Here is a 10446-nt window from a genome sequence, read left to right as displayed (position 1 = left end):
GGTGAGCCTCTAGGCTCTAGGCAAGCCTCTAGGCTCTAATAAAGGCTCTAGGCAAGCCTGTAGGCTCTAGGCTCTAGGCTCTAGGCAAGCCTGTAGGCTCTAGGCTCCAGGCTCTCGGCAAGCCTCTCAGCTCTAGGCTCTCGGTAAGCCTCTAGGCTCTAGGCTCTAGGCAAGCCTCTGGGCTCTAGGCTCTAGGCTCTAATAAAGGCTCTAGGCAAGACTCTAGGCTCTATTAAAGGCTCTAGACAAGCCTCTAGGCTCTAATTAAGGCTCTAGGCAAGCCTGTAGGCTCTAGGCAAGCCTCTGGGCTCTAGGCTCTAGGCAATCCTACAGGCTCTAGGCTGTAGGCAAGCCTCTAGACTAGCCTCTAAGCTCTAGGCTCTCGGTAAGCCTCTAGGCTCTAGGCAAGCCTCTAGGTTCTAGGCTCTAGGCTATCCTCTATGCTCTTGTCTCTAGGCTAGTTTCTAGGCTCTAGGCTCTATGCAAACCTCTAGGCTCTAGGCTCTAAGTTCTAGGCTCTAGGTGAGCCTCTAGGCTCTAGGCAAGCGTCTAGGCTCTAATAAAGGCTCTGGGCAAGCCTCTAGGCTCTAGGCTCTCGGCTAGGCTCTAGGCTCTAGGCAAGCCTCTAGGCTCTAAGTTCTAGGCTCTAGGCAAGCCTCTAGGCTCTAGGCTCTGGGCTCTCGGTAAGCCTCTAGGCTCTAGGCTCTAGGCAAGCCTCTGGGCTCTAGGCTCTAGGCTCTAGGCAATCCTCCAGACTCTAGGCTAGGCTCTGGTCTCTAGGCAAGCCCGTAGTCTCTAGGCAAGCCTCTAGTCTCTAGGCTCTAGGCCAGTCTCTAGACTAGCCTCTAGGCTCTAGGCAAGCCTCTAGGCCCTAGTCTCTAGGCTCTAGGCAAGCCTTTAGGTTCTAGGCAAGCCTCTGGGCTCTAGGCTCTAGGCTCTAGGCAAGCCTTTAGGTTCTAGGCAAGCCTCTGGGCTCTAGGCTCTAGGCAATCCTACAGGCTCTAGGCTGTAGGCAAGCCTCTAGACTAGCCTCTAGGCTCTAGGGTATAGGTAAGCCTCGAAACTCTAGGCAAGGCTCTAGGCAAGCCTCTAGACTCTAGGCAAGCCTCTAGGCTCTAGGCTCTGGGCTCTCGGTAAGCCACTAGGCTCTAGGCTCTAGGCAAGCCTCTGGTCTCTAGGCTCTAGGCAAGCCTCTAGGATCTACTAAAGGCTCTAGGCAAGCCTCTAGGCTCTATTAAAGGCTCTAGGCAATCCTGTAGGCTCTAGGCTCCAGGCTCTCGGCAAGCCTCTAAGCTCTAGGCTCTCGGTAAGCCACTAGGCTCTAGGCAAGCCTCTAGGTTCTAGGCTCTAGGCTAGCCTCTATGCTCTTGTCTCTAGGCTAGTTTCTAGGCTCTAGGCTCTATGCAAACCTCTAGGCTCTAGGCAAGCCTCTAGGCTCTAAGTTCTAGGCTCTAGGTGAGCCTCTAGGCTCTAGGCAAGCCTCTAGGCTCTAATAAAGGCTCTAGGCAAGCCTCTAGGCTCTAGGCTCTCGGCTAGGCTCTCGGCTAGGCTCTAGGCAAGCCTCTAGGCTCTAGGCAAGCCTCTGGGCTCTAAGTTCTAGGCTCTAGGCAAGCCTCTAGGCTCTAAGTTCTTGGCTCTAGGCAAGCCTCTAGGCTCTAGGCTCTGGGCTCTCGGTAAGCCTCTAGTCTCTAGGCTCTAGGCAAGCCTCTGGGCTCTAGGCTCTAGGCAATCCTCCAGACTCTAGGCTAGGCTCTGGTCTCTAGGCAAGCCTCTAGTCTCTAGGCAAGCCTCTAGTCTCTAGGCTCTAGGCCAGCCTCTAGACTAGCCTCTAGGCTCTAAGCAAGCCTCTAGGCCCTAGTCTCTAGGCTCTAGGCAAGCCTTTAGGTTCGAGGCAAGCCTCTGGGCTCTAGGCTCTAGGCAATCCTACAGGCTCTAGGCTCTATGCTCTAGGCAAGCCTCTAGGCTCTAATAAAGGCTTTAGGCAAACCTCTAGGCTCTAATAAAGGCTCTAGGCAAGCCTCTAGGCTCTAGGCTCTCGGCAAGAATCTAGGCTCTCGGTAAGCCTCTAGGCCCTAGGCAAGCCTGTAGGCTCTAGGCTCTAGGCAAGCCTCTGGGCTCTAGGCAATCCTCCAGACTCTAGGCTAGCCTCTAGGCTCTAGGCTCTAGGCAAGCCTCTAGTCTCTAGGCTAGGCTCTAGGCTCTATGCAAGCCTCTAGGCACAAGGCTCTAGACTCTTGGCTCCAGGCTCTAGGCAAGCCTCTAGGCTCTAGGCTCTGAGCATCCTCCAGGCCTTAGGCAAGCCTCTAGGCTCTAGGCAAGCCTCTAGGCTGTAGGCTCTAGGCTCTAGGCTCTAGGCTAGAATCTAGGGAAGCCTCTAGGCTCTAGGCTCTAGGCAAGCCTCTAGGCTCTAATAAAGGCTCTAGGCAAGCCTGTAGGCTCTAGGCTCTAGGCTCTCGGCAAGCCTCTAAGCTCTAGGCTCTCGGTAAGCCGCTAGGCTCTAGGCAAGCCTCTAGGTTCTAGGCTCTAGGCTAGCCTCTATGCTCTTGTCTCTAGGCTAGTTTCTAGGCTCTAGGCTCTATGCAAACCTCTAGGCTCTAGTCAAGACTCTAGGCTCTAATAAAGGCTCTAGGCAAGCCTGTAGGCTCTAGGCTCTAGGCTCTAGGCAAGCCTGTAGGCTCTAGGCTCCAGGCTCTCGGCAAGCCTCCAAGCTCTAGGCTCTCGGTAAGCCTCTAGGCTCTAGGCAAGCCTCTAGGTTCTAGGCTCTAGGCTATCCTCTATGCTCTTGTCTCTAGGCTAGTTTCTAGGCTCTAGGCTCTATGCAAACCTCTAGGCTCTAGGCAAGCCTCTAGGCTCTAAGTTCTAGGCTCTAGGTGAGCCTCTAGGCTCTAGGCAAGCCTCTAGGCTCTAATAAAGGCTCTAGGCAAGCCTCTAGGCTCTAGGCTCTCGGCTGGGCTCTAGGCTCTAGGCAAGCCTCTAGGCTCTGGGTAAGCCTCTAGGCTCTAAGTTCTAGGCTCTAGGCAAGCCTCTAGGCTCTAGGCAAGCCTCTAGGCTCTAGGCTCTGGGCTCTCGGTAAGCCTCTAGTTTCTAGGCTCTAGGCTATCCTCTATGCTCTTGTCTCTAGGCTACTTTCTAGGCTCTAGGCTCTATGCAAACCTCTAGGCTCTAGGCAAGCCTCTAGGCTCTGGGCAAGCCTCTAGGCTCTAGGCAAGCCTCTAGGCTCTAAGTTCTAGGCTCTAGGCAAGCCTCTAGGCTCTAAGTTCTAGGCTCTAGGCAAGCCTCTAGGCTCTAGGCTCTGGGCTCTCGGTAAGCCTCTCGTCTCTAGGCTCTAGGCAAGCCTCTGGGCTCTAGGCTCTAGGCTCTAGGCAATCCTTCAGACTCTAGGCTAGGCTCTGGTCTCTAGGCAAGCCTCTAGTCTCTAGGCAAGCCTCTAGTCTCTAGGCTCTAGGCCAGCCTCTAGACTAGCCTCTAGGCTCTAAGCAAGCCTCTAGGCCCTAGTCTCTAGGCTCTAGGCAAGCCTTTAGGTTCTAGGCAAGCCTCTGGGCTCTAGGCTCTAGGCAATCCTACAGGCTCTAGGCTCTATGCTCTAGGCAAGCCTCTAGGCTCTAATAAAGGCTTTAGGCAAACCTCTAGGCTCTAATAAAGGCTCTAGGCAAGCATCTAGGCTCTAGGCTCTCGGCAAGAATCTAGGCTCTCGGTAAGCCTCTAGGCCCTAGGCAAGCCTCTGGGCTCCAGGCTCTAGGCAAGCCTCTAGGCTCCAATAAAGGCTCTAGGCAAGACTCTAGGCTCTATTAAAGGCTCTAGACAAGCCTCTAGGCTCTAATAAAGGCTCTAGGCAAGCCTGTAGGCTCTAGGCAAGCCTCTGGGCTCTAGGCTCTAGGCAATCCTACAGGCTCTAGGCTGTAGGCAAGCCTCTAGACTAGCCTCTAAGCTCTAGGCTCTCGGTAAGCCTCTAGGCTCTAGGCAAGCCTCTAGGTTCTAGGCTCTAGGCTATCCTCTATGCTCTTGTCTCTAGGCTAGTTTCTAGGCTCTAGGCTCTATGCAAACCTCTAGGCTCTAGGCTCTAAGTTCTAGGCTCTAGGTGAGCCTCTAGGCTCTAGGCAAGCCTCTAGGCTCTAATAAAGGCTCTAGGCAAGCCTCTAGGCTCTAGGCTCTCGGCTAGGCTCTAGGCTCTAGGCAAGCCTCTAGGCTCTGGGAAGCCTCTAGGCTCTAAGTTCTAGGCTCTAGGCAAGCCTCTAGGCTCTAGGCTCTGGGCTCTCGGTAAGCCTCTAGGCTCTAGGCTCTAGGCAAGCCTCTGGGCTCTAGGCTCTAGGTTTTAGCCTCTAGGCTCTAGGCTCTAGGTTCTAGGCTCTTGGCCAGCCTCTATGCTCTAGTGAAGCCTCTATGCTCTAGGCCATCCTCTAGGCTCTAGGCCATCCTCTAGGCTCTAGGCCATCCTCTAGGCTCTAGGCAAGCCTCTAGGCTCTAGGCTAGCCTCTAGGCTCTAGTCTCTAGGCTAGCCTCTAGGCTCTAGTTTCTAGGCTAGCTTCTAGGTACTATGCTCTAGGCAAGGCTCTAGGCAAGCCTCTATGCTCTAGGCTCTAGGTAAGCCTCTAGGCTCTAGGCAAGCCTCTGGGCTCTAGGCTCTAGGCAAGCATCTAGGTTCTAGCCTCTAGGCTCTAGGTTCTAGGCTCTTGGCAAGCCTCTATGCTCTAGGCTCTAGTGAAGCCTCTAGCCTCCAGGCCATCCTCTAGGCTCCAGGCCATCCTCTAGGCTCTAGTGAAGCCTCTAGGCTCTAGGCCATCCTCTAGGCTCTAGGCTAGCCTCTAGGCTCTAGTCTCTAGGCTAGCCTCTAGGCTCTAGTCTCTAGGCTAGCTTCTAGGTACTATGCTCTAGGCAAGGCTCTAGGCAAGCCTCTATGCTCTAGGCTCTAGGTAAGCCTCTAGGCTCTAGGCAAGCCTCTGGGCTCTAGGCTCTAGGCATAGAGCTCTAGGCTCTATGCTAGCCTCTAGGCTCTAGGCAAGCATCTAGGTTCTAGGCTCTAGGCAAGCCTCCGGGCTCTAGGCTCTAGACAAGCCTCTGGGCTCTAGGCTCTAGGCAAGCCTCTAGGTTCTAGGCTCTAGGCAAGCCTCTAGGTTCTAGGCTCTAGTGAAGCCTCTAGCCTCTAGGCCATCCTCTAGGCTCTAGGCTCTAGGCTCTAGTCTCTAGGCTAGCTTCTAGGCACTAGGCTCTAGGCAAGCCTCTAGGCAAGCCTCTAGGCTCTAGGCAAGCCTCTAGGCTCTAGGCAAGCCTCTAGGTTCTAGCCTCTAGGCTCCAGGTTCTAGCCTCTAGGCTCTAGATTCTAGGCTCTTGGCAAGCCTCTATGCTCTAGGCTCTAGGCTCTAGTGACGCCTCTAGCCTCTAGGCCATCCTCTGGGCTCTAGGCAAGCCTCTAGGCTCTGTGCTAGCCTCTAGGCTCTAGGTTCTATGCTAGCCTCTAGGCTCTAGGCTCTAGGCAAGCCTCTAGGCTCTAGGCTCTAGGCAAGCCTCTAGGCTCTAGGCAAGCCTCCAGGCTCGAGGCTCTAGGCAAGCCTCCAGGCTCGAGGCTCTAGGCAAGCCTCCAGGCTCGAGGCTCTAGGCAAGCCTCCAGGCTCGAGGCTCTAGGCAAGCCTCCAGGATCTAGGCTCTAGGCAAGCCTCCAGGCTCTAGGCTCATGGCTCTAGGCTCAATCCTCTAGGCAAGCCTCTAGGATCCAGGCTCTAGGCAAGCTTCTAGGCAAGCCACTAGGCTCTGGGCTCCAGGCTCTTGATTCTAGGCTCTAGGCTAGCCTCTAGGCTCTAGTCTCTAGGCTAGCTTCTAGGCTCTAGGCTTTATGCAAGCCTCTAGGCTCTAAGCTCTAGTCTAGGCTCTAGGCAAGGCTCCAGGCTCTAGGCTCATGGCTCTAGGCAAGCCTCTAGGCTCTAGGCAAGCCTCTAGGCTCTAGGCAAGTCGCTAGGCTCTAGGCAAGTCGCTAGGCTCTAGGCTCTAGGGAAACCTCGAAGCTCTAGGCTCTGGGCAAGCCTTTAGGCTCTAGGCAAGCTTCTGGGCTCTAGGCTCTAGGCAAGCCTCTAGGCTCTATGCTAGCCTCTAGGCTCTAGGCTCTATGCTAGCCTCTAGGCTCTAGGCTCTAGGCAAGCCTCTAGGCTCTAGGCATGCCTCTAGCCTCTAGACTCTAGGCTAGGCTCTACACAAGCCTCTGGGCTCTAGGCTCTAGGCAATCCTCCAGGCTCTAGGCTCTAGGCAAGCCTCTAGGCTCTAGGCAAGCCTCTAGGATCTAGGCAAGCCTCTGGGATCTAGGCAAGTCGCTAGGCTCTAGACTCTAGGCTCTAGGCAAGTCGCTAGGCACTAGGCTCTAGGGAAACCTCTAAGCTCTGGGCTCTAGGCAAGCCTCTGGGCTCTAGGCTCTAGGCAAGCCTCTAGGCTCTATGCTAGCCTCTAGGCTCTAGGCTCTATGCTAGCCTCTAGGCTCTAGGCTCTATGCTAGCCTCTAGGCTCTAGGCTCTAGGCATGCCTCTAGCCTCTAGGCTAGGCTCTACGCAAGCCTCCGGGACCTAGGCTCTAGGCAATCCAGGTTCTAGGCTCTAGGCAATCCTCCAGGCTCTAGGCTCTAGGCAAGCCTCTAGGTTCTAGGCTCTAGGCAAGCCTCTAGGTTCTAGGCTCTAGGCAAGCCTCTGGGCTCTAGGCTCTAGGCAAGCCTCTGGGCTCTAGGCTCTAGGCAAGCCTCTGGGCTCTAGGCTCTAGGCAAGCCTCTGGGCTCTAGGCTCTAGGCAAGCCTCTGGGCTCTAGGCTCTAGGCAAGCCTCTGGGCTCTAGGCTCTAGGCAAGCCTCTGGGCTCTAGGCTCTAGGCAAGCCTCTGGGCTCTAGGCTCTAGGCAAGCCTCTAGGCTCTAGGCTCTAGGCAAGCCTCTAGGCACTAGGCTCTAGGCAGCCTCTAGGCTCTCGGTAAGCCTCTAGGCTCTAGGTTCTAGGCTCTAGGCTAGCCTCTAAGCTCTAGCCTCTAGGCTAGCATCTAGGCTCTAGGCTCTAGGCTCTATGCAAGCCTCTAGGCTATAGGCTCTCGGTAAGCCTCTAGGCTCTAGGCTCTAGGCAAACCTCTAGGCTATAGGCTATAGGAAAGCCTCTAGGATCTAGGCTATAGGCAAGCCTCTAGGCTCTAGGCTCTTAGCCTCTAGGCAAGGCTCTAGACTCTAGGCTCTAGGCAAGCCTCTAGGCTCTAGGCAAGCCTCTAGGATCTAGGCAAGCCTCTGGGATCTAGGCAAGTCGCTAGGCTCTAGACTCTAGGCTCTAGGCAAGTCGCTAGGCACTACGCTCTAGGGAAACCTCTAAGCTCTGGGCTCTAGGCAAGCCTCTGGGCTCTAGGCTCTAGGCAAGCCTCTAGGCTCTAGGCTCTATGCTAGCCTCTAGGCTCTAGGCTCTATGCTAGCCTCTAGGCTCTAGGCTCTATGCTAGCCTCTAGGCTCTAGGCTCTAGGCATGCCTCTAGCCTCTAGGCTCTAGGCTAGGCTCTACGCAAGCCTCCGGGACCTAGGCTCTAGGCAATCCAGGTTCTAGGCTCTAGGCAATCCTCCAGGCTCTAGGCTCTAGGCAAGCCTCTAGGTTCTAGGCTCTAGGCAAGCCTCTAGGTTCTAGGCTCTAGGCAAGCCTCTGGGCTCTAGGCTCTAGGCAAGCCTCTGGGCTCTAGGCTCTAGGCAAGCCTCTGGGCTCTAGGCTCTAGGCAAGCCTCTGGGCTCTAGGCTCTAGGCAAGCCTCTGGGCTCTAGGCTCTAGGCAAGCCTCTGGGCTCTAGGCTCTAGGCAAGCCTCTAGGCTCTAGGCTCTAGGCAAGCCTCTAGGCTCTAGGCTCTAGGCAAGCCTCTAGGCACTAGGCTCTAGGCAGCCTCTAGGCTCTCGGTAAGCCTCTAGGCTCTAGGTTCTAGGCTCTAGGCAAGTCTCCAGGTTCTAGGCTCTAGGCTAGCCTCTAAGCTCTAGCCTCTAGGCTAGCATCTAGGCTCTAGGCTCTAGGCTCTATGCAAGCCTCTAGGCTATAGGCTCTCGGTAAGCCTCTAGGCTCTAGGCTCTAGGCAAACCTCTAGGCTATAGGCTATAGGAAAGCCTCTAGGATCTAGGCTATAGGCAAGCCTCTAGGCTCTAGGCTCTTAGCCTCTAGGCAAGGCTCTAGACTCTAGGCTCTAGGCAAGCCTCTAGGCTCTAGGCAAGCCTCTAGTCTAGCCTCTAAGCTCTAGGCTAGGCTCTAGGCTCTAGGCAAGCCTCTGGGCTCTGGGCTCTAGGCTCTAGGCAAGCCTCTGGGCTCTAGGCTCTAGGCAATCCTCCAGGCTCTAGGCTCTAGGCAAGCCTCCGGGCTCTAGGCTCTAGGCAATCTTCCAGGCTCTAGGCTCTATGCTAGTCTCTAGGCTAGCCTCTAGGTTCTAGCCTCTAGGTTTTAGCCTCTAGGCTCTAGGCTCTAGGTTCTAGGCTCTTGGCCAGCCTCTAGGCTCTAGGCTCTAGGTTCTAGGCTCTTGGCTAGCCTCTATGCTCTAGTGAAGCCTCTATGCTCTAGGCCATCCTCTAGGCTCTAGGCCATCCTCTAGGCTCTAGGCCATCCTCTAGGCTCTAGGCAAGCCTCTAGGCTCTAGGCTAGCCTCTAGGCTCTAGTCTCTAGGCTAGCCTCTAGGCTCTAGTTTCTAGGCTAGCTTCTAGGTACTATGCTCTAGGCAAGGCTCTAGGCAAGCCTCTATGCTCTAGGCTCTAGGTAAGCCTCTAGGCTCTAGGCAAGCCTCTGGGCTCTAGGCTCTAGGCAAGCATCTAGGTTCTAGGCTCTAGGCAAGCCTCTAGGCTCTAGCCTCTAGCCTCTAGGTTCTAGCCTCTAGGCTCTAGGTTCTAGGCTCTTGGCAAGCCTCTATGCTCTAGGCTCTAGTGAAGCCTCTAGGCTCTAGGCCATCCTCTAGGCTCTAGGCTAGCCTCTAGGCTCTAGTCTCTAGGCTAGCTTCTAGGTACTATGCTCTAGGCAAGGCTCTAGGCAAGCCTCTATGCTCTAGGCTCTAGGTAAGCCTCTAGGCTCTAGGCAAGCCTCTGGGCTCTAGGCTCTAGGCATAGAGCTCTAGGCTCTATGCTAGCCTCTAGGCTCTAGGCAAGCATCTAGGTTCTAGGCTCTAGGCAAGCCTCTAGGCTCTAGCCTCTAGCCTCTAGGTTCTAGCCTCTAGGCTCTAGGTTCTAGGCTCTTGGCAAGCCTCTATACTCTAGGCTCTAGACTCTAGTGAAGCCTCTAGCCTCTAGGCCATCCTCTAGGCTCCAGGCCATCCTCTAGGCTCTAGGCAAGCCTCCGGGCTCTAGGCTCTAGACAAGCCTCCGGGCTCTAGGCTCTAGGCAAGCCTCCAGGCTCGAGGCTCTAGGCAAGCCTCCAGGCTCGAGGCTCTAGGCAAGCCTCCAGGATCTAGGCTCTAGGCAAGCCTCCAGGCTCTAGGCTCATGGCTCTAGGCTCAATCCTCTAGGCAAGCCTCTAGGATCCAGGCTCTAGGCAAGCTTCTAGGCAAGCCACTAGGCTCTGGGCTCCAGGCTCTTGATTCTAGGCTCTAGGCTAGCCTCTAGGCTCTAGTCTCTAGGCTAGCTTCTAGGCTCTAGGCTTTATGCAAGCCTCTAGGCTCTAAGCTCTAGTCTAGGCTCTAGGCAAGGCTCCAGGCTCTAGGCTCATGGCTCTAGGCAAGCCTCTAGGCTCTAGGCAAGCCTCTAGGCTCTAGGCAAGCCTCTAGGCTCTAGGCAAGTCGCTAGGCTCTAGGCAAGTCGCTAGGCTCTAGGCTCTAGGGAAACCTCGAAGCTCTAGGCTCTGGGCAAGCCTTTAGGCTCTAGGCAAGCTTCTGGGCTCTAGGCTCTAGGCAAGCCTCTAGGCTCTATGCTAGCCTCTAGGCTCTAGGCTCTATGCTAGCCTCTAGGCTCTAGGCTCTAGGCAAGCCTCTAGGCTCTAGGCATGCCTCTAGCCTCTAGACTCTAGGCTAGGCTCTACACAAGCCTCTGGGCTCTAGGCTCTAGGCAATCCTCCAGGCTCTAGGCTCTAGGCAAGCCTCTAGGCTCTAGGCAAGCCTCTAGGATCTAGGCAAGCCTCTGGGATCTAGGCAAGTCGCTAGGCTCTAGACTCTAGGCTCTAGGCAAGCCTCTAGGCACTAGGCTCTAGGCAGCCTCTAGGCTCTCGGTAAGCCTCTAGGCTCTAGGTTCTAGGCTCTAGGCAAGTCTCCAGGTTCTAGGCTCTAGGCTAGCCTCTAAGCTCTAGCCTCTAGGCTAGCATCTAGGCTCTAGGCTCTAGGCTCTATGCAAGCCTCTAGGCTATAGGCTCTCGGTAAGCCTCTAGGCTCTAGGCTCTAGGCAAACCTCTAGGCTATAGGCTATAGGAAAGCCTCTAGGATCTAGGCTATAGGCAAGCCTCTAGGCTCTAGGCTCTTAGCCTCTAGGCAAGGCTCTAGACTCTAGGCTCTAGGCAAGCCTCTAG

This window comes from Mobula birostris, unplaced genomic scaffold, assembly GCF_030028105.1.
Source record: "Mobula birostris isolate sMobBir1 unplaced genomic scaffold, sMobBir1.hap1 scaffold_738, whole genome shotgun sequence".
NCBI lineage: Eukaryota > Metazoa > Chordata > Chondrichthyes > Myliobatiformes > Myliobatidae > Mobula > Mobula birostris.
Note: the sequence above shows the minus strand (reverse complement) of the source record.